Source organism: Alligator mississippiensis, chromosome 2 (assembly GCF_030867095.1).
Source record: "Alligator mississippiensis isolate rAllMis1 chromosome 2, rAllMis1, whole genome shotgun sequence".
In the NCBI taxonomy this organism is placed as follows: Eukaryota; Metazoa; Chordata; order Crocodylia; family Alligatoridae; genus Alligator; species Alligator mississippiensis.
Window position 1 is genome coordinate 147,900,878 of NC_081825.1, and position 25,149 is coordinate 147,926,026.

The window sequence follows — 25,149 nt, forward strand, 5'->3', positions numbered from 1 at the left end:
GCTTCATAAGGGGCTCTGCCACAAGCCCCATGGCCCCCACCTACTCTCCCAGCCCCAGCTCCTGGCTCTTTAAAAAAAAAAAATCCCCAAACTCACTGGCTTCTGCCAGGCAGGTGGGGCCAACTCTGCTGTCCCCCACTGCCCGCACTGAATGGGAGGCTCTGCCATGAACCCCCAGAAGTCCCAACAGATGCTACAGCAACCAGTGAAGGAAGGACTTTTCTTTTTTAAAGAACTGGCAGCTGGGGCCGGGCAGGGCAGCCATTGCGGGGGGGGCTAAGAGAGCAGGTGGGGGATAGGGGCTAGTGGCAGAGCCCCCACACACAGCACAGGGCAGTGGAGGGCAGCAGGGATTGCACTCTCCCCCCCCCCCCCCCCGACAGCAGCTGGTGAGTGGAGCTTTTTTAAAAAAATAAAATAAAGTCATGAGCTGGGGCCAGGCAGGGCAGCCATGGGAGGGTGGGAGAGCAGGCAAGGGGCAGGGAGGTGCTTGGGGGGCTGGGATTGCAGGCATTGTGCCTGGCAGGGGTCCCCCCATGGTCCCCTCCACCTCCTCCAGTTCCCCCCTCCCTCCTACTTACCAGCACGGAGTTCGGGTCCAGCTCCTTGTGGCAGCAAGTGGGTTCTGTCTGAATCTTTGAAACTCTCTAAATCTTTTCTGAATCAATTCAGAGAGCTTCAAATCAATTCAGATCTTTTTATTGGTCTTCTGATTCAATTCGCATTCAGAGATTTGCCTGCCAAATCAGGCCAAATCTCCTCCGAATCAAATCAGCACCCGAAGCTTCGCACAGCCCTACTTGCTAGTGCCCCTTGCTTAGGGCAGATTGTAAAGTTAAAATGTTGTCCCATGATTTTAGGGATGGTACCCTATAAATATCCACCAGAATTCTGTACAGATGGATAAAGAAGGTCCTGCACCCTGAGGAGCTTGCAGTGCATTCTAACATTTTTATAGCATTTTGGTGGAACTTCTTCTGATTGCCTTACATTAGTTTACCTAGGAACTAAACTCTGTGGGAAGTTTGTGCGCACAAAAGTAATGATGTGTATAAATGATTAATACCACTTTAATGTATTTAATGACATGCAAAAGCACAATGGACTTCTATTTCCATGCATCTCTCAGTCTCTTCGGCACAATTCCAGTAATTGATGTAAGAGGGGGAGAGGGAATGTAACTTCATCAAAATACCTTTCAGTCTGAAATAAGTTTTATAATAGCCACAGATATAATCAGGTGACAGTGAAAGGCAAGTAACTGCAAGGCCATGTAGATCCTAACGGCAAATTAGCCACCAGCCTCAAGCACTGCTCCCCTTTGGGAAAAGCCCCCAGTGTCTGTTTGTAGATCTAGCTTTTTAGTTAGGTAGGGCCATTCTTGGAAGCCCTCCCTGCATGTAGAGAATCAACTCCATTCACCACTGTTCTTTTGCAGAGCTTTACTGTATACATTCCCTTGGAAGATCTCAGAGTTATAAAATAAACACTTTCAAGATTGTTTTCTTAAAGAACTGGTCCAACATTACCCCCCCAAAATTTCACTTTTCACAGAGCTCTGTTCAAAACTGCTGCATTTAACTTGAAACATGTCTTAACTTTTCACTTCTTCAGCTTACTCATTACTTTCATTGGTTTAGGGACTGCTTTTTTCTGTCAAGTACTCTAGATCAGCTGTTTCATGACCTCTTCAATTCCACATCTCTGGCATCACTCCACTGTGGGGTATTTATTTATTCAATTAGGAGCTGTATACAGGCATATAGGAGAGGTGGTCTGCAAGAACATGGTCAGCAGGGGAGATGATGTGGCAGCAGCTAAGTAACCACAACAAGACCATGTTCCCTGTATAACACAGAGTTGGTATTACCATAATTCAGCAGTTACAGTCTACCTCTAAATGGATTCTGTAGAGCCTTGGGGCTGGCAGAATGGAACTCAAGATGACAGGAATTCCTAGAAAGATAAAAGAGAGATAATTAGCCAGGTTAAACTGAAGTCAGGCTGCAGGCAAAATGGGGTGGCACCTTATGAACTAGCAAATGAGTTAGAGCAGTGGTTTTCAACCTTTTTTCATTTTCAGATGCCTAAAAAAATTGAATGGAGGTGCAGACCCCTTGGAAATTTGGAATGGAGGTACAGACCCCTTTGAATTATAAGTGTGGGTATTCACATACTTTTGATTTATCATAGTTGTCTTTTGTGGACTCCTTAGATGTAGTCTGTGGACCCCAAGGGGTCTGCAGACCCCAGGTTGAAAACCACTGAGTTAAAGAAAAGAGAGTGAACAATAATAACCACCAACCAGCTGGTAACATCTAGAAAAAAGAAGGAAGAAGGGGAGGGGAGAAGGAAGAGTCTTTCACTAATTAGGCATGAGCCCTCAGCCAATCCAGCATAACTAGGGCAAGGTGACCCTGGGCACTAACTTGGTGGCAGGCAAGGGGAGCTTAAAAAAAAAAAAAAGAGAGATTGCTGGCAACTGCACAATCATGATCATGCTGGCATTGCAGCAGCAACCAGTAGTCATCACTTCCCTTATGCCCCAGGCAGCCCACCATGTCACTATGCTGCTGCAATCCAAAAATAAAATAAATCAGTAGCCTTGTGGAGATTAGGATACACAGATCATAACTCATTCATCCTTATCCAGTGTTACGAGATTTTCCCATCATTTTGGGGCGCGCTCATTTATTAGGGATACGTTTATAGGGTCTTGATAATTCTATCAATATGCTGCTTGTGTTACTTGTGTTTCTATACGGAGCTGTGTATCTTCCTTCTGCAAGTCCTCACCCCCAATGGAGCTATCTTGCAGAACTCAGTTTCAGTGGGGCAGGGTTCCTCCAGTCACCAAATCAGTCATACACACAAACACACACAGATTAACGTGACACGCCTGACCCGGCCGGGTTGATCAGCATGGACAGGCTGACACCCTCATATGCCAAGAATCAGTTAATAAGAGCAACAATACACTGCAGTCAGACACAAGCACACAGGTAAACAGAATCCCTCTGAATCCGGCGGGGTGTCCAGATGACACCCTCATGGGCCAGCATTCAGTTCATTAGGGCAAGTCTGAGTCAAACTGGGTCAATCAGCCTGTACAAGCTGATTGCCTTATGTGTTTCAAACTCAGCATGTCCCAATCTTTAGCCTTTTGATGAGCAAACCCCACAGTATTTTGGGGCTTCACAGGGATCTTTAGCTTAGGTAAAAGAAGCGCTGCTGCAGAGCAAGTGGGGAAGGAGAAGTAGAGAAGGAAAAATATACCCAGTTACTACCAGTTTGACTATAAAAGTTATTTATTGCTAAGTACATGAAACATATAATGGTACTAATATTAATAGACATGCCAAGGAAAAACAAACACAAACAATTAAAGTATTACCCTGGTTTTACTAAGTATTTCGGGAAACTTAGCTCAGGCTTAACTAATACAGTTCAGGTTCGGAAATTTATACCTAGATAGAGAGAGAGAGAGAGAGAGAGAGCTGGGATCTCACCAGTCCAAGGCACTCAGGTTGTTTTCTGACAGGTAAAGTTCTTAACACAATCCTTGAAGGGAGATGATCTGTTTCTTCCAGCGTCCCGAGAAGAATAGCGGGTGGTGTGAGAGAGAGTTCTCCTCTTGAAGAACACACAGACATTGCTGCTTTTTTACAGATTTTTATATCCTCAGATCAGTTTCTTCAAAGCATTCTTAATAGTGTAAATCATTGTCTTTTCTATTGACAAGGGGTTATCTGGTTTGGAACATCAAGAAACTGATTGGTAATCAGGAAAAACATAAGGTAGGGAGTAACCTTAGGAGCCAGCCTGAAATTCCTATGGATAGCAGATATACTGATGGGATATCTCATGGTTTCTTCAGAAACAATAGATAGCTTGCAGCATCAGGGTTTTGGATTTTTACTTGTTGTGAACAAGCCTCAGCTTAGCATGACTTTTTCAGATCTTACTATAATCTTTTGAACAGATTTAAGGCAATTATTGGAGTGTTCATAACCTTTGGACAGGAGGACTTCCACCAGTCATCCTGGGAAACTTATAACAACACTTGTGGTCAGGGTTCCAATGGGCTGGATGCTGTGATGAACCCTTTACCATTGTTCAAATGTTGCCCATACCCCCTCTGACTCAGTCTCTTTGCAGCTTAGAGACCAACTAGGCACATCTACATGAGGTGTTTACTGTGGAGCTGACTAATTAGCTCTGCAGTAAAATGTCACCATCTACACATGGTGCTATTAGGATGAAGTAAACTAATTAGCTCCACTGTAAGATAGCACTGCCAAACACGCATATTGTCCTATGGTGGAGTTATTTACTTTGTTGTTATGCATATGTAGATGCTGACAGGGCTGGCTAGGGTGTGAGGGTGTGCTTCAGTATGGTGGCTTCCTGCTGGCTAGCCTTGCACTGAAGCACCATCATGCCCCAGTCAGCCCCTCTGCAGCATGTTGCACTGGGTAGGAGCAACCCCAAACTGGCAGGCTGGCTCCCCAGGCCCCTTGCCAGTAGGGGCTGCTGTGCTCTGTCTCAGTGTGCCATGGTCCCAGGTGCAAATCCAAAGGCAGTGCATAGGAGCAATAAACTCCAGTGTAAACTGTATTGAGTTTATTTAGCTGCATTAATTTCACATGTAGACATGCCTACTGGGTACTAACATACTACATGCTGTAGTGATATGATTATTGTGCGACTTGGATATGAAGGAGGTCTGAATCACTCCACAGCCTATGGAAGGCAAAAGGTTTGTCTCTCTAGCCTTAAATGGGTAGGTATGTCATACAAACCTAATTATAATGTTACTCACAGGGCTGTCAAAATGTACATGAATTAGAGTAGAAAGGAGCACTTTAAAAATGTCTAAAATTTTAAATGCTTAGGTGACTTAACATTAGATTTAAAAATTAATTGCATTTTAATTTGTAAGATGTAATGAAAATAATTATTTTTGACAGGATTCTTGACTGGATGAACTATTAGTTGGTCTGGTGGTGCTGTGTAGCAACTGCAGCAGCCCCCATCTCCTACAAAACACAAAACCAAACTGAGCTGGAGCTGGCATAGGGGACAACTCACTTGTGCAGCCAAGAGAAACAGAACTATGGTCCCTGACAGAGCAATAAATTTTTATAGTATCTGAATATATTTTAATTTTAAGGAACTACTCAAATCAGTAGTAACTGGGTATACTTTTCCTTCTCAGTCTCTTTGCCTCAGCACTCCCTAACCCAGCAAATGAGTTTTAGTCAACCAAGTTTAAATAGGTCTCCTATAGTGGGACTGGGGAAAATGTATAGCCCGAGATGCCTAAAACTTTTCTTCAGCTTAGTTCTGTTTAGATGAGATTGGGGGGAGGGGGAGAAAAGTGAGTGTGTGAATAGAAAAAGCCCGTTGTAAGTCCAGCAAACTGAGTACCAGGCCTCCCTCAGGAAGATAGAGCTGACAGGTAACACCAGCCAAATCAGAATGCAGTCAGAACAGAATCAGCATGGGAAAAAAAGTCTTTTATTTGAGCCAAACTAAATATTAAAATATAAGTCAGCCTGTACAAGCTGATTGTCTTACGTGTTTCAAACTCAGCATGTCCCAATCTTTAGCCTTTTGATGAGCAGACCCCACAGTATTTTGGGGCTTCACAGGGATCTTTAGCTTAGGTAAAAGAAGCGTTGCTGCAGAGCAAGTGGGGAAGGAGAAGTAGAGAAGCAGACAAGAATTTAAAAAAAAAAAAATAATAATAATAATAATAATAATAATAATAATAAAAAAAAGCCACTGTAGACTGAAGTACAGCAACTGTTTTACACAACAATACAGTACAAGAAATGGAAAGCCAATAGAGAAGGACAGCATGTTGATCAATTACTTCATGAGACTTTGTATTTATATGATAATATTTGCACTGTCACAGTACAGAGTATAATGTTAACTAAAAAGTTAGTTCATTGGACAGTAGAATGTAGTCATTTATAGGGTAACCCTAACCTGGTTAAAAATACCATTTTAACCTGGTTAAAAATACTGTTTTTAATAAATCACAAGGCTTGGGAACCTGGTTTGTATAGCTCATCCACAAGGCGGTGCTTCCTGCAATAATGTGCCCCAAATGCTTTACTAAATTATAAGCAAGGTTTCATATTGACATAGCAGGGGTAAATCGGTCATCTGGAGTTTCTCAGAAGGCTATTAAAGTGCCAATCCAGCCCACTTCTGTTTGCTGATGAAATCTGCTGGGGATGACATCACAAGACAATACGACTGTAGACCATAACAACCACTGTGTGTCCACGTAATGAAGAAAATAATCATATAATACAATTTTCATGCCAAACACTCCCCTAATTTTCTCTAATGATGTTGCCTTCAGCTTTGCATAGTGGAGAAAAAAAAAAAAAAAAGTCATTGCAAGAACTGTTGCCACATAGTGAGTTATTAAGGAACCCGAGGAGTGAGACCTGATTTGTGAGGGTTTAATGTTACTTGTCATAACAACTTGAGCAATAATTTTATATACCCATGAACTGTCACAGCAGGGCTTGCCATTGAGAAGTGGTAGACAAATCTCATATTCATGTTTTTGATAACAGGAGGTGTTTTGTGTCTCATCACTGAGGCTGTATGTTTGTCACAGTCATTACTTCAGAGACAAGAGTCATGGCATCTAGGGCATTCTCATGAAAACTGTGGTGTTTTATCCCTCCAAGAACTCCATGAGACATTACAGGTTTAGCCCACTATGAGTACATCTACACATGCAGTTTACTGTGCATTAGCATATTTTAATGCACATTAAAGCATCACTGAAAAAATGCTATTTAGCCAATGCACATTAAGCACCACTTAGAAACCACAGGGCACTTTTACACATGCTCCAGGGTTGTGGGGGGGGGGGGGGGGGATGCTTTAATTAGACCAGCTCCAAGAGAATCTAGTTAAAGCTCTGCGGCATCTCAGATATCAGCATCCCCATGTTTCAAAATGGTGGTGGGAGCACTTGAACTAAAGCTCATTCAACGAGCTTTAGTTCAAGCACCCTCACCACCATTTTGAAGTGCAGGGACACTGATACACTAGATAGGGGAGGTTGCTGGGATAATTACCATGCTCCAGAAGACTCAATTAATCAATTGATGTTCTGTAATTAAAGTGTATCGGAGCAGCCTCTGTAATCATGCATAGGCACCCCATGCTCTTTACTTAATATGCATTAAGACAGGCTAATGTGCATTTTCTTACCACACAATGGAGGTACTAGATTTAATGCACATTAACTAAGGAGCTTTAATGCATGTGTAGATGTGCCCAGTGTTTTTATAATTTCAAGTTATTAAACGTAGTAAGTAGTTGTATATATTTAAAGTAGGTTTATCAGATTTTCTGTGACAAATCACTGGATATAAAAATCACAGATATTCACTCACGCACACACCAAGATTTTCTCTTTGGTTAAAAACTAGAATTATGGCCAATGTGTTTTTTGTTTTGGCAGAGCTGTGGTTTTTTCCTAGTTTTTAACCATAGAAATAGTGAACAACAAGGCTTACTTGTAGTTCATCTTTAACAGTTATTTTATGTGCAGGTAGCACTGAAAATATTAAATGAATGCTTCCCTCTGTGAAGCAAAACTGACAGGGCTGTCACTGTCTCTATGACAGATTCAGTGTCCTTTCTCCTTCTCCTATTTGCTTTTATCTTCCCAATGTATGAAAAAATGGAGTTACATCCAGAACAACTATCCCAGTTTGAAAACTGTCCTATAGAAGACACAAAGAAGTCAGAGACAAAATAGAGTATGTGCTGACTCACCTTTCTAACCTAGGACAGCTGGTCATCATAAAGAAAATGTTCAAGCACCGTATGTTAAAAATTAATCCATTCAAGACCTGATCTGAAGCTCACTGAAAGAGAGTAAATAGGATTTTCATCATTGACTTCAATAGGCTTTGGATCAGACAGTTAACTCTCATGTGGGTTGTATCATTTTCTTTTGACTTTCTTGCCAGTTATCCTAGATATTTGTTTTTGTAAGTTTCCTGTCCCCCAAGCCCATCTTTCCCTCTTGCCTGATCCAGCACTGTCTATTTTAATACCAACTTCTAAGATTCCATTTGTTTCCATGGATAAAGGCTGATGTCATAAACACATAATTATGATCTCACTGAAGGTTTGAGAAGCAAAGCAAAGCAAAGCCTGGCTTGTGTGAGGAACAGAACTCATATTCAAAGACAAACACCTTCAACAATGGAAAAAGGGAAGAACTGAAAAAAAAAAAAAAATACACACACACACACACACACACACACACACACCAGCAAAGCAAATAGCTTCTTATATAAGTGTGCTCTTGTTTTAAGTTTGTCCATGTACAAAAGTCCTTCAAAGCATCTAACACCTTCTTATGCTCAAAGGTAAAGCCAAGCATATAAAGGAGTTCACTTTTTTGATGGAGAGGTAATTCCTGAAGCTCACACTCAACATCCATTGATTTTTTATTTTTTTTTAATTTCCTGCTTTAACTTTAATTCAGCCTTCAGGGACTCAGCCACAAAGATATAGTATAAAGTCACTTGCCAGAGAATTAACCTAGAAATAGCTCGGCTTCCAACAAAGTTATTTTCCATTCAGGACTGAGAATTGGAGCAAGGAGATTGATGAAACAGTAGTAATGGGAGAACAGAAACAGTCAGTTGGACAATCCAAACAAAGATGACTGAAAAGATTAGAGAGCACTGACAGATGCTCAGGCCTCTACATAAAGTGCTGAGTTGGAGTGCCCCCTCCCCCCTGACCCAACAGATGTTTGCCTGTTGGGATGGTGGGACAGGCGGTTTAGCTCCACTTTGGAGCTTATTGAGTGGAAGAGCCTGCCTACAGCCTCTCTCACCTAGTCTTACCCTTCCTTCCGAGTTCCGGTGTGGTCTTCAGGAAGGGAAGGGGGAGAAAGGAGGGGAAGCAAGCTGCGGGCTGGGGTTTGCCCAGCCTGAGCTGGAGGGAGGAAGGCTGGCAGGGAGCACAGTCATAGGGACTCCAATGCACCCCTCCCCACTTCAACTCAGGCCAGGCAAACCCCACCCACAGTTCATTTCCCCTCCCTTCCTGCAGACAGCACTGGGGGCAGAGCTAGGCTACATCAGCCCAGCCCCAATTACACAACAGATTGACCCTAGGGAACAGGAATTCCCTAAGGTGCTCCAAAGTGGAGCACCTTCTTCTGATCTCTCATTTGAAGAGGGTTAATTTATCACATGGTCAGCCACTTTTAAAGTCCTCTGCAGCAATGCATGCGTGTCATGGCATAGCTGTAGAGAGCTTTCAGGGGGGCCAATTACACAACAAATGTAACTTCTGTCTGCATCCAGAGTTGTACAGTATATGGGTGGGTTTTTCCCACACACTAAAGTAGCTGTTAGCGTTCTGAAGTCCTGGCTTGCAGAGCTGTCAGTAGGTCATGGGGCTCCAAGTTTCTTTGATTCTTACTTGAGTGTTGCTTTGTATGCCAGGTCATATTCCTGCCATTGCCATTAGACAAATAAAGAAAGTCATGTTGTCCTCACCTACATCATATTTAAACAGGGGAGCAGCTCTCATTTTCTTTACAATACAGCAAAAGTTACATGCATATTCCAAGCAATTAAAAATCATAAAAAACAGAATTCTGAAGACCCTTTAGCCAGTTTTAGAAGTCTCAGATTTATTTCAGTCGGGCCATGTATTTTATGTTCAATAAAGTTTAACACCTCTCTGTCTCACCTCAGATGCTTCCTGTTTCTCAAAACAAACTGTTAGTACTTGGTAACTTGGAGACAGTGCTCCAGAAAGCTGCATGCTAGTATGTTGCTATAAAGGGGCTTGTAACAGGGGGCCTGCCCAGGGCCAATCTCTGTGGCCCACCCACCTGTTACTGGGCTAACAGCCCACATTCTCACCCACAATGCCTTGTTGTTAATTAGTCAAATAGATGTTAATAAGCAGGAGGTTGCCCGTTTTCTGCCCCGATGCCAGGGGCCACTATCTGCGGCTCCTTTCCCTGCCTACACTGCAGCCCAAGCCTCGCAGATGGCATCTAGATGTTCTCCTTGTCATTGGCCCCCACACTGGGCCCCAGAGCCCTACTATTGAACCCCACCTGGATTCCTCCCTTCAGGCAGACTCTTCCACCATCATACCAGGCAACATAGCTCCCTGAACTGAACCCCCTTTGGGTGCAATCCCCCCCACTGGGACCTTCAGCTCTCTAGCCCTGGCCCACCTCCAGGCCAGTCAGGACACCAGGCCCTCAGCTCTTGGGCGTTCTTCATGGTAGGCCCCCAGCCCTTCAACCCTTCCAGTCCTGGCCCCAGCATGGGCCAGTCAGGGGGAGTTCAGACAGGCCTGAGTCTATGGCCCTTTTCTCACTCTTCAAGGGTCCATTCTCCAGCCCTCCACACAAAGGGGTCACCCACCCAGTTGTGGGGGCTAGGGATTAAGGCACCCCAACCCACCTTTCCTAGGCAAGTACAGGTGATAACTGGCCTGGCATTTCCTGGGAGCTCCCGCACCAGGGAGAGCCCCACCAAGCCACCCGCTCCCAGCAGGGTGCAGTTTTTGATCATACCCAGGACCAGGAACCTCCTATCCATCTCCTACAGCTCCTCCCTTACCTCCAGATGATACCAGCAACTCTCCAACCAGGCAATATTGTTACCTGACTCCCATCATCAGAACTGCCCTGTTTATATGGGCAGCCCTGAATCTAAAATGGCTGCCCTCATCAGGCACCTGCCAGCTGCTGCCTTCTGGCCCTTAAAGTGGCAAGCACAAATAATGCCCTGCCACAGTGTTTTTTTAACTTCTTGTGATATAGTTAAAAGAGAGTTCCTGTGGGAACTAAAGGCTCCAGGAAGCAGATATTTATTTTATTCCATTTTATATTATTATTTAGAATGTGCCTATCTGGAGGTTGGTTCATATACAAAATTTAACTAACCAGATATGTGAGTTGCTAACAGTGTTCAAAACCTGAATCCTCCCAAGCTCAACCAAACAGAGATTTTCTTATAAACAGCACTGCTCCCACTGAGTCAGCTTTCCTGGAAGAAGCCTAAAAGAAAAGTCAACAAATTCTGTCTCTGGTGGACCAAAAGGAAAGCAGTTTTCATAAATTAAGATCCTTCACAAAAAATGCCTTGGCATTGTTCACCCTTCTTATATTTCCCTCAGAACTTTGGGATTAATGCAGGGGCTGGTTTGAATGTCTTATGTGATGTAATTGATCTCAAGAGAGGTCATACCCTAAATTATGTAGGGCTTCATAAGCCAAAATCCATCTCCTTCAAACTGCATACAGAAATAAAGTGGTAGGCCATGCAGTTTGCCGCATTATGCTCTACCTGCAAGTATAATTTGTGTTGGTTTGAAGAATAAGGAAATGTAGAATTCACTGACCCTAGGTCTCAGTTTGAATCCAGCTGAGGTTAGTGAGTCATTACCACTGCAAGACCTACCAGAAATGGATCAGTACTTTCTCTCCAGCTCCATCATGACAGGTGTGGGCATCACAGTTGACACTAAGACACTATGGCAGTCTCACCAGCCAGGCCACAGATGGGATAAACAAGGAGTTGACTTTTCCACTGCCACCTGCAAGTTGTTCCTCCAAAGGATAATTGGCTAAAGGAGGCAGTACAAGGAAACTGCCAGTATGCACACTACTTCTATGGATAAACAGCATGTCACTGAGAATGACATGAAAATGAATTGGTTCCACCAAAAATCTGATGGTAACTGTGAGTTAGAGTGAGCAACACTAGAATCTTGCAAAAGTTTGCCTAGCATCATTGCCTGAAATTGGTGAATGCTACAAATATTCATTAGCCTCAAGGTCCTTCACTGTTTTACTACTCTCTACTCATTCACACTCTTATCCAGTAGCATAGCTAGGAGTGGTGAGCAGTGCATGAGCTCTGGGTACCATCTTAGAGGAGGCCCCAGAATGGAGGCCTCCAGGTGAGTCTGCACATTTCTTGATGCTGAATCCAATATTGCCCATTGCTGCTGGCAATGGTAGTTGGAGGTACTCAGGGTGAGAACAAAGCATGGGGCCAGTAGCAGTGGGGCTCAAGGCTCTAAACACAGGATGTCGGTGTAGGAGTCAGTGTCCTGTTATTGGGAATAGCCACTGCTGTAGGGCCAAATATCAGTGCACCCAGAAGCTAGGGAATTAATGAAGAAGCCACCAGATGTAGGGACCCTTCTCCTCCCCTCCTTTCCCACTATAGCTGGTGCTTGTCCTGTTGTCAAATTTACCATTGCCAACTGTGGGGCCAGGTGAGCAGCAGCTACAGTGGGGGAGGGTGTAAGAGAGACCCTGCATCTCCCACTTAAGCAGCAGCTATTTCCAATATCAGGACATCCTCTATTGCCTGGTTTTCCACTTGTCTTATAATAAATAGCTTCAGGGCTTCTTCTAAGCTACCAGTGTGTTCTCCTAAAAGCAATTCACAAAGCCATTGCCTTGCTCTTCTATTCACGGATCACCTCTCCATGATGCCTTTGATAAACTGCCTAAGCAGAATACCTGTTAATAGTTCAACTACATAAAAAGGATAAGTGGAAACTTTACACATAGAAGAGTCTACATACTCCTGGTCCCCTGTTGTTGTTATATTCCTTTTCCCTGCTTGCCATCAGGCACTCTGTGTGAGTGTCTACATGAGACACTACCGCTCAGTGTTTACTGTTTTTTTTATTTAGTACTTATATAATCAAGTACCAAATGAATGTACAGTAACCAGACTTACTGTGTAGTAGTGCCAGTGAATGCCTTTTTGGTGAGGCTTTTTAGTAGCCCAATAATACTGGGCAAGAGCATATTAGAACTGTTGGTGCTGTGACACACTACACACTACTGTGCTGTGACATGCTACTGTGTTGGTGCTGTGACACGCTACTTATTCTGCTACTGCACAATTAGTGTCTCATGTAGACACGCCCTGTATTATCTTAACTCAGTTGTTGCTTAGCTCTCCACAGAAAAGCACCAGTCCTGATTGGTCCTATCATCACTATCATCATCTTTTACTATTTCTATTCCGACTTGTGTTTCCACTACCTTTCTACTAGTAGTAGTAGTAACATAAATAATTATTGGTAATTGGATTCCTGACAGCATATATTCCCTCTCTCTTGCTCTAATTTCCTCACTCCCAAATGGATCTGTTTTTCATTGTGCTGTATTATCCTTTGAATTCTTAACCACCTAGCCAAATTTAGCTGTGGTTTCAATTTACTCTAGGACTACCCAGCTCTTATAACTAAGTAAACTTTGTAGATCTTTCTTTGTAGATCTATTAGCAGAGCCATCAAACTTTTTAAGCTAAAGAAATGCCAATAATGTAAGTTAAAATATGACCTTACCTGATAAACAGGTAAGAGAGTTTAACCCTTGGGTATGTCCATCACTGTTGGTTAATTGTATCTGTGCCAAGTTCAAGATATAGGTAGGTGACCTGCTCTGCCATATTGCTTCCCTCACATCTAGCTGAAATGGCAGTGACTCTGACATATGGTAGCAAAACTATCACTGAGTATCAGAGTGCACCTTTAGACACTGTCAGATAGATTTTCTAAGCCTCAGAGCTGTCATCCTGCCATGTGTGTCTCTTGCTAGGTCTGTATCATTACTAGATGATCAAGATGTCATTATATAAGTTTAGTAGCTCTGATATGATTAAGCAAGTGTGTGTGTGTATTAAATAAAGTTGGAAGGTAGAATGGAGAAAAGCTGAAGTCACTAATTAAGTCAGGAAGCAATCTTAAATTCCTTAAGAAAGATATATCCTTAAATTATATACTTCCAGAAAAATGAGAAAAAATAGGTTATTCATAGTATTAATTACAATTATCTGTGGTGGTTATCTGTTGGAGTATAGGGAGATACACATGTTGCAGAATTTCTGCTCATGCATTCAACATAGTCATGGCCCTGGCGTGCACACAGTATAACACACACACACACACACACACACACACACACACACACACGCAAGAAGAAGAAATGCTGTATGTCAGAGAAGCTCACACTGTTTGCCAGAGGTCTTAAGAGGATCTTCTATTTCATTCGGTAGTAATGCCCTTTTTGTTGACAAAAGTAAATTGATGACAGTCAAGAGGGAAGCATTTGGTGGAAAAATTTTGTTGACCCTTCTCAGATTGAATTTGACCACAGAACAGGATACCAACAGTTGCAGAAATGATAGATTATTGTAATGACTGGCAGAATGGCCTTTTGGCATGTTTAAATGGCAATAAATTTCACCAGGAAGAGGGTAATTTAACTACTTTAGGGCAGTGAGGATCCTCTTTGTTTGAGATGTAAATAAATTGCGGTTCATTAACAGCACACATATTACATTTATGGCACAACATGAGCACCAGGGATGTTAATATTTAATTTAATTTAAGCAAATATACTTTGTCTGCCTGCATTTTTTTTTATTCCAGAGTGCAAACTTCCCTGACTTCTGAATGATCATCTTTGAGAGTCCCATTACCTACAAGGTCCAGGTGCATGCACACATACACGCACAGGCAAATATAGTCCAGTTATTATTAATATGCTAGGCTAGCCAACAAAGAAGCACTCAAACCCACTGACTTCACCCAGATAACTACACATTTACAGTGGTGTTACTGAACAGAGAATTTAGCCCAGTCTCTTCTACCTTGACTTCAAAATTCCCTCTGTCCCTTGCTCATTAATCTGGCACAGTTCTTTGCTGAACTCTGCCATTATAGAAGCAGGAGGGTGGAAGGAGAAAAATACCCAATGAAGTTTGACATTTTCTCAAAAACAATTGTATTAAAATCCACTTACACTGACGGCGCTTGCTCATTTTGGAATGCTAATAAGACATGGTTTCATCAAGGTAAAGGGAGAAAAATCTAATCAAGCCAGGGAGCAGCTCACATTGCTGTTGACTCTGTTGCTCAAGCATCATTTTAAAAGGTTGCTTTTAAATATAGCTTAAATGACAAACTTAACAAAAGTGTATTAATAACAATGTCACTTGGCTACTTAACTCCATCTGAAATAAGTGAGCTTTATTTCTTTATTAAAGATTTTGGGGCAGATCCTCAGCTGGTTGGTGCTATGACAGTTAACACCAGTGATAGCTCTGCCCCTGGGGTTAATATTCAAGGCACACCAAACCAGAAACGTTGATCTAAGCCCCAACTCCCATTCTTTGAGATTTGCTACAACCCTGCTTTTATGGTTTTGAAAAGCCAAAGCTCAACTAAGGAATGAGGAATGAGCAAGTTCTTAAAAATCAAACAGTTCCAAATTTAAGTAAATCACCCCAGTCCTAATCTCCATGCAAAATTATTCCAGAATAGGCTTCTATGATCAGCTATTCCTGTTTAACTCCTTGTGGGCATGCTTTTATTCTGGAAAAAGCATGCCGAATTTAATCCAGTCCAAAATGGATTGCCCTAATTCAGAATAAGAGAATCCACACACAAAGTTTATCAGAAATAGCTATTCCACTTTAAATGTTCAACCTGTCTTAATCTGGATTAATTTCCCATTGTCAAGGTGACAAGGTTTCTTAATTTATTATGCAGAGTCAGCTTCTCTGGCATCCCATCTCTTTAGGTGATCAGTCAAGAGGCAAAACACAGTAGCAGGATAGTGACACTTTTTTTTATCTATTTCATGACATTGTTAACTCTGTTAACCAATTATAGACCTTCAACTATTTAGTGCTTTTAAAATACTTTTTGTCTACTTTGGCTCAATAAACTCATCAAATTCATTATGAGAAATAATACAGAAATATTGTAGACAATCATTTCACTAATAGTCTGAATTAAAAGTTGATGCAACAATTTAAAGAAATCAGCTCAGGTGTTGGAAAAATGTCAGTGGCATAGGCACTGACTTTTATTTTTACCTGAGGCGGGGGAGATGGAGGTGCGCAAAAGTGATGAACATGTGGAAAGTTTTATGCGTTTCAGGTGGCAGCCCTCTTCCCGAGTTGGGCCAGGGCATTCAGGCACCCACATACTCAGTACTTCTGGTCAGTGGTTCCATCTGAAATGCTTAAAAATACAAAATGAGTTTTTTTCCCAAAAAACTAGTTCACAGCTATATTGTAAATTAAATAAATTGCAATTTGGTAGAAAATCCAGCCCAACAACTTTAACTGTATGAACAAGCTAACAAGAAAATGAAGTAAATTGCTATCAAAAACTAATCAAGCTTGTGTAGTCAAGAACTGAACAGAAACTGTTTGTATTTTTTTTTTTAAATCAGGCATAATCATTGCCCAATTTCCCCCTATTTTTTCAAAAACAAACATTGATTGCCATGGCTACAGTGAGAGAAACCCTTCCTATTGTGCTGGATTTTTTTTCTCTCTCACACACACACTGAGGTACACCTTCACTGCAAAAAATGTGTTTGTATATCTGGAGAGAGATTCTCAGTGTTAAATCCCAGTAGAGACAAGGTACAGGTATTTATTCATGTATTTATTTTAATATTATTGGTAGTGTTGTAGTGCCTAGAAGTGCTAATCACAGACCAGAACCCCAATGTGCTAGGCACTGTACAAACACAGAACAAAAGATAGCTTCTGCCCTCAAGAACTTAGGCCGTGTGTACATGACACAGGATTTAATGTAGACCACTGCAGAATTTAAATGCAGCTTTTTTTTGGTGCAGTGCAGTTCTGTTTGCATGACATAGCATCCATGCTTGCATGAACAGTTCCAAGCGCGTTAAGCCCCTGTGTGTCATTCCCCACAGATGTCAGTAGAGGGAGTCAAATACCAATTTACCCCCTAGAATGTCTTTCCTAATGCAGGAGGCGCATGTAAGCCACCCCTGCTCCCCAGTCCCCAGACTCTCATTGGGCAGTCCTGACTGTCTGGGATTTTCCCCTGTTCATGGTCACAGTCACCACAAAATCTTTGTCACTCGCACCTGCCTGATCTCTCTCCATCGATTCACGATCGCAGGTAGGCCCATCCCAGTCTCAAAAATCAAGCAGCGAGGGTGAATCCTTCCCTCCTTTCCTTTTCCCTTTCCATTCCACCACAGAATTTTTCATTAATATAGTGGCTTAATAACTACCTATCATATGAGTATCAGGTGGGTGGGTGTTTGTTGCCACCCGGTTGATAGGCAATTGCTGCCTATGTATATGTTGGTGGTCTTCTGCCTATATATGTTGGTGGTCTTCTGTCTTTTTTTTTCTGGTGGTTTTTTTTTTTTGGACTACATTTCCCAGCATTCCTGTCCACTGATCTTCTTTACAGTTTCCAATGGGAAAGCCTCCAATTCCTGGGCCAGGTGCACCGTCTGTTTCTGTAGTGCACATATGGCTTTTTGTAGGTGTGTTGTGAATTATTGTGAATATTTTTTATACATTTTTTTTAATGCTTTTTTCAAAGTGTGGCTTGCTGTTCAGCTTGTTTCCCCCCACCCCCACCTAGCCCGCCAAGAGGAATTGTGGGGGGGCTCATCCAAATGTGGGTGACATTGCATAATGCCCCCCCACCAAAGCAGCTTCCCTTTGGAACCCTCCCATTCCCTACCCAAGTACTGTGGCTTTTCAAGGTGTGTTGTGAATTGTTGTGAATATTTTTTGTAAATGTTTTTGGAGTGTTCTTTTCAAACAGCAGCTTGCTGTTTGGCTTCCCACCCCTCCCTCCCCCCCCCCCCCCACTCCCCCAGACTAACCTGCCAAGAGGAATAGGGGTTCATTCAGATGTGGGTGATGTTGCGTAATGCCCCCCCCTCCCCCCAACAAACCACTGTAGACAAGACACAGATTTTTTAAAGTGTAAAAGAAAAAATAATTTATTTTGGAACAAAGCACTCCCTAGCAGTTGTTCTCAGCAATGTGTCATGCAAGACAGTCTCACACAAGGGCTGCCCAACCAGCCTCTCCTTGAGAATATCTCCTCAGTCCCTGTGCTGCTGCCCAATGTCTCTGTTTTGTGCCCAGCAAAGATTCCAAAGGTACAATGCAACAGAGAGTGAGTAGCATGGCCCAACTCAGCCAGGCAGCTGAATCAGGCCACTGATCTGGACTTGAGGGTGCCCCAACTGTGCATGGGGGGCCCCCACCTCAGGGGTCCTCCTTTAGCTGGGTCCCCCCTGCCCAATCCTGCTGGGTGGGACATTTTCAGTAACTGGGAAAGGGGTGCAGGACACTTTCCTCCACACCTCTCCACCCACCCACCCACCTCCTACCTAGGGGCTCCCTCCACCCCTCCCTCCTGCCCTCCCTCTCTCCCTAAGCTTTGTGCCCAGCAAAGATTCCAAAGGTACAATGCAACAAAGAGTGAGTAGCATGGTCTGACTCTGCCAGCCAGCTAAGTCAGGCCACTGATGTGGACCTGAGTGGGCCCCAACCATGTGTGGGGGCGGGGCACCTGAGGGGGCCTCCTTTGGCTGCCCCCCCAGCCCAATCCTGCTGGGTGGGACATATTCAGTAAACAGGAAGGGGGTGCAGGATGCCTCCCTCCATCCACTGCCTGCCTGCCTCCATCCCATCCCTCCCTCTCACCCGCCCACCATACAGCCTTCCATCCATCCATATCTACAGAAGGGACATAGGAGTATAATTGAGAATTGATGTTTTATGCTATGCATGGTGGTAGTGTAAATTGTTTTGTGATTTCTCAATGGAATTTATTATGAAAAAAAAATAAAGATGAGGAAGAAAAATGTATAATTTGTACTTGCACCTGCTTGATTTCATGGACCTGGGAGGCAGGGGGGCTGGGGGTTTTCAGGGCTGGGGAGGGGAGTGAGTTCCATTGCTTCCCCAGCTGGACATAAATAGGGTCCATATTTCAGATTGGTTGGCCTCCCCTCCAGGCACCTCTCAATAACATGTCCAGGGATAGCCATCTGATGCAAAATGTCTGGATAATCAGCCACATGAGTGTGGCTATGCATCCAGAGACAGTACCTCTGGATGTGCAAATACCAAAAATGTACTGTATGCCTAAAAAGGCCAGGTAAGCAGGAAAAAAGAGAATATGTCAAGGCCTAGGACAAGCAGGCCAGCTATTGCAATGCTTACAGAATGCTCTCTGCATGCAGCATGAGCAGTTATGCTATGAGGAAGTTATACAAACAGGAACTGCCCAGACATGGCCGGATACCCTCTCCAAACCTCTGCTCAGCTCCTGCTCCTTTTCTGGAGGTGCAAACCTGACCCTGACTATTTCCCCTGCAAACATCTGCCTACACACTTGAAATGACCAGGCTCTAACCAGGGGGAAGAGCAGGTTGATGGTGGGAGGTGGTCTGCAGAATTTTTTTTGTAAAGAAAACAGTGCACATTGCAAAGAAACCATTGGAAAAAAAACTTTTTGCATCACACCTCCCATACCAGCCTGCCTGCAAAGAAGCTGCTTTTGAGCCCCTCACCCTCCTCAGCAACCATGCATTATAATGCACTTTAAAGTCTTATTAAAGACTTGCTAAAGGCTAAAGGGAATGCCTTTTTCTTACAAGACACATGTGACTGGACCACACCTTAGGTAGCACTTAACAAATGCTAGCAAAAGGCCTAGTAACTCTTCACCCTGCAAATCTTTGCAAGTGTTTTGAGTACTGTAATGCCAACACCCCCCCAACCCACCCAGGCACAGCATCCCCACCACTGAGGCAGGCATGGTCAAACAAACCCAACCCTCCCAAAGAAAGAATTACACATCCATCATTATAGTAGAACAAAAAAGTTTACTGAAATGATTATCAAACGAATATTAAAACTAATATAAAAAATAACTATGTACAAAATGACACATAAAAAAATAAATACAAAATGCTACAGAAATAGAACAAAAATGTTACAAAAATAGAAAATGTAAAAAAAAACCAAAAATCAAAAAAATGTGTTTAGTTGACCTCAGAAACCTCCTCACTGGCCTGTGGGCTCTTCCCTGGCGAGTTCTGCCCATGAAAGTATTCTGAAGGAGAAAGGAAAAGAGAAGAAGAGGAAGAAGAGGGGGGCTTGGCGCACAGCTGAAAAAACAGACTTTGCCAACCGCTCCCCCCCCCAACACACACACACACATACACACACAGTCAGTGGGACATATTACCTAAATATAATCCAGGACGCAGCATACCCCGGGTGCCGAGTCTGGCAGGCAGCGTTTTGGACTCGCAACTCTGGAATGGAATGTGATGCAAGTTCAGACTGCAATATTGAAGGAAATCCTGTAACCACTCACTCCCTCCAACAAAGTTTCAAAATAGATAGTCGCAGAAAAATTACCATTCCCCTGGTACTGTCATAGCTATCGCAGACATAGGGAGCCATGGCCACTGCACTGGCAGTTGACAGGGTGCAAAGGGGTCACAGCAGGTGGAGGGTACCAAGAGAGGTGAGGCTGGAGGACAGGAGAGTACACAGGCGGTGGTGGTAACATGTAGACAATAGGTGCGGGAACAAGTAGGAGAGGGTAGAGAATGAAATTCCTCTGACCCATCATTTTTCCTTAGATTGAAAGTAATAAAAGTAATAAAATTGTTGAAGGTTAAGGATAGGCAAACAAACAGACAAGGAAGCACACACATCCTGACATGTCCTAACTGCAGAGGAGGTAGGGGTGAGGAGTGAAAGCAGGTAAAAAAAAAAAAGTGCCACCTACTGGCTAAAGGCCAGAACACAGCAGCCCCTCATGGTGAAGGGGATTAATTACAAGTCTTTGGAGTCTCTGCCTGTTTGCACAAAGAAAATCGACACATGGAGCAAAGTAGTATGAAAGCGATGCACGCTAAAACTTCTCTGTGCAGTGTTAGCATACAGCACTAAATGGACTTTAAAGCGGTGAGAAATCCCGAGTCATGCAGACACAAACACAGTTCTGTTGACATAAACAGGAAATTTGTTTTTGTTTACACACGGCCTTAGAAGCTAACTATAAGAAAAAAGGCAACAGATGGCTGCACACAAATGGAAGAGTCCAAGGAAACAAAGAGGCAGTATTAGTCACTAGGATAGACAGTGGTGTTAGTACACTAGCAGCCAAATCAATGTCACATTTCTGTAAGTGTCATGACAAAGGGGAGTTTTTAGGAAGAGGTCAAAGAGGAACAATGAAGCTGTTTGGCAGGAGCTCCTCTCAAGCATTAGACTCAGCATGGAAGAAAGCAAAAAGGGACTTGTTTGAAAATTCAGCAAGTGGGTAACAGGCTGGAAATGTGGGCTGAATGGAAACAGGAGTGGACCTTTCTGCACGAAATAAGAAAGAAGAAGATAGCCTGTGAAAAAATCTTGAATGTAAAGAAAAGGTAGCTTGTGGTGATGGGATAGAGAAAAGAAAGCCAGTGAAGGGATTGATTACCTCACTAGTTAGCTGAGGTCAACTTTCTTCCCTATACTAAGGATTTTGGTTCTAGTCTTTCTTAGATTCTTATACCTCTCATCATCTTCCAGAATGTCTTCCAGTAATGCACTAAGTAGCGTGACCAGCAGCTGTCTTAGGTTTAACATGGAAGAATGGGAAAGTGTGTCAGAGAGTTAGGAATGAGACTCAATAGTAGTACTCCCTCCCAAACAAGGGAAGCCCAACCTGAAGTTAGCACCATAGCACTGATTAATAGATTTCAAGCAGCAACTGTAGACAAGGTTCCCTTCTGAGAAAGGCAGCATCTGTTCTGCAGCCCCTCGTTTCTCAAAGAGAAGCCAGTGTTAGCAGTGTTTAGCTTGGGAAAAGGGGAGCAGGGGGCTGAAAAAAATAATAAATTGGTTCAAAGGCCCACTCTAATGACATCATTAGGGTTTGGCATGTGGGGATAACATGCAAGGCTACCTAGGTAAGGTACATTCAGAAGGCCAGAACTTTTAACAGGAAGCTCCATGACCCAAGCATGAATTCACTGATGTAGGGAGTTCTACATATACCACATTTTCTCACATATAACACACACTTTTTCCCAAAAAACAGCTGCTGGAAATTTTAATGTGCAATGTATGCAAAGAATACCTTAAGAACAGTTCCTGCTGGCTCCCAAGCAAAAGTAAAAGTAAAATCTGCATGTGACTCACAGGAAACAAAAGAATGAGCAGACCCGGCTCCCTGCCTGCTGCTTTTCAGTTTCTTACTACAAGGAAAAAATCTTTTTTTCTTCATTCTACCTTTCAAAAACAAGGTGCGTATTTTATTCCATGGGTGTGTTGTATGTGAGAACATATGGTATACATACAGTCATTTGTCTTACTCAGGTAAGATCCCTACATTTTTGGAACTTACTTCCAGTAGTGTCCTGGCAATTTCAAAAGAGTCCATCCTAAATGTACACTTATTACATCAATGTTATAAGGATGTAACACTGTGAAGACGTAATGCTGGGTTGTGCAACTGGTTTGCCATTATATGGCTGTAATTTCCATATAGTTTCATTTTCCTATCTTCACCTTTACTACAGCCACACCTGAGAGCCACAACCAAGATCTGGTGCCATTTTAGTCAGTGTACACAGTCTGGCTACATGCACACATGGCAAAAGCTTCAATTTGCTTTCAATCTGGAGAGAAAAGTCATAAATAGTGGACTTATTATTTTCATTTGACAGCTGGAGAATGGTGGTACAGAGTTTTTGCACTTGTCTGCACTGCCTCTAGGCTGAGCTCATGGGGCCTGATTCCAGAAGCACTACCTAAAAACACATCAAGCGTGCTTGCTCTAGCTCATGATACCTCAGTTCTTAGCAAATAGGGAATGTGGCTTCTTTAAAGTGGTGCTGAGTATATGCCAAGCTTACCAACTGTCAGTAAGGTTAAAAATGTCTGTCAATAAAGTCAGTAAAAAAAACTTTAGCTGTCAGTAAAAACACTAAGCAGCCATAGCTGACAGACAGAGCACAGCATAGCCACCTGGTGTCTGAGTGGGAGCACAGCACCCTACAGGAAGCATGCTTTTATCTATGTGTTGCTGTTGCTTCATCCCAGGCTGCCTATAATGCTGCTGGGTCACAGATAGGCATCTTTCAAAGGGTCCACCCAGCCCAGCCCAGGATGGGAAGGAGCCACCTCAATGCTGCAGGGATGAGGTGAGTCTGAAGGAAGGGGCAAGGTGGTGGGCTTACCCAGGTGGGCCCACCCCACCTGGCCCCACAGCCTCCATCTGCAGGTGGCGCTGCAAGTGGGCAGGCAAGGCTCACATGAGCGGGACCAAAATGACAGTGTAATATACATCAGGGGTTCTCAACCTTTTTCTTCCGGAGGACGCCTCCCTTCCCCCACGCCCGCATCATGCTATAAAAACTCCATGGCCCACCTGTACCACAACAACTGGCTGACTCCCCAGGGAGTGAGTCCAGCTGGGGTAAGGCTTGGAGATAGGCTGGACTGGAGGAACAGAATGGTGCAGGGTACAGCCAGGACATCAGGATGTAGGGATGAGCAGGGGGCCCCTGCGGAGGAAGGGAGGGCAACACAGTGTAAAACAATTTCTGCAGTCAAGCAGGATTGGCAATCCAAGAATTTTTTGTTACTGCAAACTTTTTACTGACAACCAAAATTGTTTACATTTTTACTATGGTTGATATTAAAGCCCTACATTTGAAGCCAGTCCTTCTAAGTGGGGCCTGACAGCAGGGCATGGTTTGGCAGAAGAACTAAAATATATCAGTAAAAACGTGTGTGATTAAAAAGTTTGGCTGCCAGTAAAAAGTTTGCAGATTGTCATTAAAAAAAAAATCTTGGATTGGTAACCCTGGTATATACTAGTGCTATTCTTATGTTTTCTGCTTCATGCATACTTAGAGTATTCAGGGCTACAGTAAGTTCTACTGTCAGACTCAGAGCAGGAGAAAATGAACAAAGCAGCTCCTCGATGGTGCATCTGGGCTTAGCACACAGGCCATGTAGATGCATCCAAAGTGACTTTCTCACCATCCTACAGTAAGTCTGTGCTGAAACCAAGAACTGAATGCTTGGATCTTGCCCAGTCTAGGGACTTACTCACAAAATCATTCTTCTCATTGTCCCTGCTTTCTCTGACAGATCCATTGCCCTAACTTTTCTAATCAATATATCTAAGCTGTAAAACCACATTGTAAAACACCATCTTATAAATTTAGGGTATTTTTTAAGAACAATCAACATCTGCAGTTGAAAACTGAATCTTAAAACCCCCCAAGCATATCTGGGTGCCTCCTTAACTCTCTTGGTAAGTAGCCAATCAGTTTAATTCATTACCTTTGTACCTGTTGGTCATTAAAGGCTTGTACTATCCCAAAAGTCAGGAACTGGGTTTTTGTTGTTGCTGATGATGATAATATGGGGAAGCTACAAGAAAACACTGAATTTAATATTTCTTCTTATACAGGTTTCAAGAGAAGAGAGTAGCAGTCATGAGTATTGGATCTGAATATCTTTTTTTAAAAACTGGGGGGAAGAAGCATTCTGTATCTGATAACTGATTCTACCCTATTTCATTCTGAAGCTTATCTTTTATTATTTATTGATTATTTTTATTTATACTTATAATTATTTGTATTCATTGTTATTACTGATATTTATTGTTTATTTATATTTATAACAGACTCATCATGCAATATTAAACAAGCTATAGCTCTGACATTGATGGTGGTTTTTTCATTACCCTCTCATAAATATTTCAAAGTATATTGCCCAATTCTCCCATTTTATAAGTGCTTTGAAAAGAGCTATGTTATGAAGTATTCTGATTACCAAACCATATATTCCAAGCACAGTGTATTAGACTTGTCCAACGTACTTTACATTTATGTTACAGAATAAGCATGTTTATGTACTCATTGATACATCAGAAGAATAAACAAGATGTCCATAACTAGGTTTGTATCAAATGATATCAGGTTTAATCATCTCTTGCCTGGAAACATTTACGGATGGAAGGACTGGAAATTATCCTCCTACTTTTGCATGCATTTATAAACATGGAGGTTTCCACTGTGGTCTTTGTTTCCCTGGACAATCCCATATCATAAAGGGTTTCTGACATATTTTTTGCTGTGGTTTCAGCCTTAGGAACACAGGAATTGCTAGACTGGCTGAGATCATCAGTTCATCTTATCCAATGTCTGGTCTCAGAGACTTGCCAGTATCTGTAGTTTAAGAGGAAGATGGAGAAACTCTG

The 25,149-nt window shown here is 42.8% G+C and overlaps 1 long non-coding RNA gene across 1 annotated transcript; it reads right to left on the reverse strand.

Moving 5' to 3' along the window:
• Positions 1-405: 405 nt before the first annotated feature.
• Positions 406-10,760, reverse strand: LOC132248368 (uncharacterized). Its single transcript, XR_009459548.1, has 4 exons — positions 10,653-10,760; positions 7,819-7,910; positions 5,581-5,684; positions 406-1,956 (listed from the first exon to the last, which is right to left on the reverse strand). It is a non-coding gene; the product is annotated as an uncharacterized LOC132248368 (long non-coding RNA).
• Positions 10,761-25,149: the final 14,389 nt, after the last annotated feature.